Source organism: Rhamphochromis longiceps, linkage group LG16 (assembly GCF_057381845.1).
Source record: "Rhamphochromis longiceps isolate RC_006_pf linkage group LG16, R_longiceps_female_GT1.1, whole genome shotgun sequence".
Classification (NCBI taxonomy): domain Eukaryota; kingdom Metazoa; phylum Chordata; class Actinopteri; order Cichliformes; family Cichlidae; genus Rhamphochromis; species Rhamphochromis longiceps.
Window position 1 is genome coordinate 20,464,273 of NC_140572.1, and position 4,329 is coordinate 20,468,601.

Genomic DNA, 4,329 nt, shown 5'->3' on the forward strand with positions numbered 1-4,329 from the left:
TACCACTTTGATCAGCATGCAAGACCACTGCCTGTTTTGACCTCAGGCGATACTGTGCACATGCAAACACGGCGCGGTTGGGAGCCAGCTGTTGTAGTTCATCGGCGAGAGGAACCACGCTCCTACACTGCGCAAACACCAGAGGGTGAGGTGCTCAAGAGGAACAGGAGACATCTGAGGAAAATACACCCAAGCCTGTTTAAGGACACATCCATGGACCCAGATGAACTGTCTGTTCACGCCCAAGAGCCAGTTGTGCCAGCAGCAAGTGACACCCCACAACACTCTCGTCCTGCAAGTATGGACAATACACCCACATGCTACACACGCAGTGGCCGAGCAATAATACGCCCTGCCAGGTATAGAGACTAAGTGATTGGGAAACTTAAAGTCACTCTACCCTGTACCTGAGTTGTTCTGTACAAGTTAGATAACTGTTTTGTTGGAAAAGAGAGAAAATATGTCATGTTTCATATGGTCATTTTGACATGTCTCATCCAATTTGTCATGTGTTCATCTGTTTCAAAAACACTGCACTGATATGTATTTGCATTGTTCAAGTGATAGGCAATCTAAAGTGTGCTTTACTTAATGTCTCAAGAATATAATATTGTTAATGTTCCTACGATTTAAAAGGTGCATTTATGTTACAAAATATTGGAGTTAAGAGGTAGTATCTTTATCTCGGAAAAGAGGGATGTGGTATATTGTAATAAGCAGCAGCTATTACTACCTCCCACCAGTAGGTGGTACTGTGGTATTGTATGTGATTGAAAAGCGAGCTGAGTAAAAGAGACCCGACCTCCACCATAGCCTCGTCTCAGTCCTCTGTGCTTGATCTAAAGTTGACTTTGACCGCAACCCACGTTAAACCAGCAGTTGGTACAACGCTGCATAAAGTTACAACACCACCCTTCTAGATCCACCCCTGCCTGACACTCGCATGGAGGAGACACACCCCAGTTGTTGGTGCTGCAAAGCCGCCGGGAAATGGCTTTCCAGGCAGCTCACTATAACCCCGTGGCAGGCGGGGGCGATTCTAGGATCAGAGCTTTGAGGGTGCTGAGCACCCAGAGAACTGCCCAGCCAGGCAAGAGAAACTTTACTCGTCACGATGAGACTTCTTCCCTGTCTCTGTCAGTCCCTGCATCCTTAAATGTCTCCAGTTGTCCCGAATTCTCTCTGACTGTCTCCTTGGTGCATTTAAACCCCTGTTCCTCCCTGTCCTCGTCTCCATTATCAGTCATCAGAGTTTTACCATCTCTGTGCAAGTCTGCAAATTTTGGGGGTGCTTGTAAATATAAGAAACTAACAAGAGTTTGAGGTACAGTGTTAAAAAATACAAGTAAAATGAAATAAAAATACTAATAAATAATATGTATGATGAACTGCAGATAAAATGGGTAAATTGAACTTTCGTTTTATTTATAAAATATTCAAACTCGAGAAATTCTCCAATTATAAAATAAATATATTAATTTAGTGAGCACCCCAAACTATTTGTATTTTTAAAAGAATGAATCAGCCAAGGAAGACACTGAAAAGAAGAAATGTCTGTAGTAAGGTAGAAGTGATTGATATGATATCTAACTTTGGGAAACCTTGGGTCCTTTCATTTTGCTTTCAAAAATCAAACTTTCTGAAATTTCACAACTGTGTGAAGTACACAGTCTTTACTGCAGTGAACCAATCAGTCCAACTTTACAATATAAAGCACACCACAGTGTTTAGGTGTCATTTTCAGAGGTGGTGATATAGTGTTGCAGTTCAAAGTTGCCTCTCTACACAAGTGAGTCACATGAGTGATTAAAGTATAGGAGACAGTTATTTGTCATATAATTATATTCCCACTTCACTTTCCATGTTTGAACAATGACAATTTGTTGTGAACCTGAAATATTGTATATATTACTTTCAAAATATTTTCTCAAAAAACATCATTCACATACATTTGTGTTGAGTTTCAACTGCAACAAACCACTTCCTCTTTTTTTTTTTTACAGCTCTTCCTCAGATACAAATAAAGCTGACAGTAAAGTTCAGGTCTGTTTCCCTCTCTGTCTTGCAGTCATGATATTCCAGCTAAAACGAGTGGTACTACTCTTCATTCAGCTGTTAGTGATGTGGCATGTCTTTGCAGGTAAAGAGCACATTTGTGTGGGTTTTTTTCTGTTAAGTAGATTAAATGCAGATATAATTTTACATTGACTGATTGTCTCCTTTAAACTTTAGAAATTGCTAAAGATGACCACAGAGCTTTGCTAGTGTCCACAGGAGATTCAGTGATGCTGACTTGCAACATATCTGAGAAAAATGCAACACAAATCTCCTGGACCAACAAAAGATCTGTTTTTCAATATTCCATTGAGCTGAATCGCAACTTTTCAAATTTCTCATTTTAAAGACTAAAATAAACCATGGGTTCCCTACAGATCTAATTATCTTTAGTGCTCAACCTGAAGATGAAGGACTTTATACATGTAGCATAACAGACAGATGTGGTGTAAACAGAATTACATGGAATTTAACTGTGTCTGAGAACCCCAAAGGTAGGTAGCAAAAAAAGGCAGATGAATCACTTTTAGTAAAGGTCAACCAAGAAATTTAAATTAATTAACTTCTGATTTAATGCAGATTCCACTTCATCCAAGTATAATTTTAAATGTATTATTTTCCTTTAACTTTAGAGATTCTTAAAGATGACCACAGAGCTTTGCTGGCGTTCAGAGGAGACTCAGTGATGCTGACTTGCAACATATCTGAGAAAAATGCAACACTAATCACCTGGACCAGCAAAAGATCTGTTTTTCACTATTCCATTGTGCTGAATCGCACACATTCAAATTTCTCATTTCACAGACAAAAAATAAATCACGAGTTCCCCACAAAGCTCATTATTTTTAGTGCTCAACCTGAAGATGAAGGACTTTATACGTGTAAGATAACAGACAGAAGTGGCATATACAGCATTACATGGAACTTAACTGTGTCTGAGAACCTAAAAGGTGGGTAGACAAAAAACACTGCCAATCACTTCAATAACCAATTTAAATGAATTCACTGCTGGGTTTTTTTGTTTTATACAGAATCCACTTCATCAAAGTATCTTCTACACATTCTCCCACCGGCAGTTGGATTATTTTTATGTGGCATCACACTAGCTGTCTTCCTCTGCAGGTAAGAAAAATCTTCCTGATGAATGCATGAACGTAGCTCTTTTCTGTTTGGCTGTAGAATCGTTGTCAGTATTTGTAAGACTGATTCAACCATGAAGCTCAAAGACCATTTTTTATTGTGTCTGCCCGAATTTTTAAAAAAAAATCACGTTGACCATGCAGTTTAGTTTATTTTTATGACCAGGTTTTGAAACGTTTGGAGGCTGCACCAAATAAGAAAAAGACTAAATAATAATATCACTATATTAGGAGCCACAGGCTGGATGTTCATACCAGAAGAAGAACACAGCTGAAAAATCTCTCATCGCTTCCAGCTCTGCCAGTAAACATGGCAAACTGTGATGGAGCAAAATACCAAAACTGCATCCATCGACAGCGAGTGTGTTCAATAAAAAATAAAACACAGAATAAATGTGTCTGGATGTATGTAGTTTCTTTTATTACTCACCAACTTATCATTTCATATTGAGATACTTTATTATTTTTCCTTCAAATTTATTCAAGGCTTGAAGAACACCAGAATTATCAAGTTTGAGCTGAACTTAAGTTTACATTTTTTTTTATTTCTGTAAGAACTGTAAACTTCTAAATTTAAAGATTTGAATCACCCTCTGTGCTTTTTGTTGGCCCTTTTTGTATACATTGAGAGAGAGAAAAGGAAATGAAAGTCGTGAAGAAGTGGTAAAAGTGTCATGGTCCTGGGTCGTGCGACCCAGTGTTTTGTGTTTTAGCCTATTTTGATGTTTATTCTTTGTTTAGGGTCACTAAGGCAGTCCAGCCATTTGTACATATTACCCGTGTATTAAGTCTCCCTTGCCCTTCGTGTGTTTATGTCTGCGTGTCTTATATTGTCAAGTCCATGCTGTCGGTTATGTCATCTCCCCTGTACTACGTCTCCCCGGTTCATGTGTCTTGTCTAATCTCCATGTTTCCTGTTTTACTTTGAAAGTCTGTATTCACGGTCAGTGTATTCAGTTTCACTCCTTCTGTCCTGTCGTTAAGTTCATGTGTGTCAGCTGTGTTCCCATGTGTGGCCACTTCCCCTGATCATCCCTCATGTGTATTTAGTCTCTGTGTTTCATACAGTCTGTCTCGCGTCGTCTGTGTTACCACCTCCTGTGTTCTGTACCTCCAGCCATAGTCTTTCCTTAGT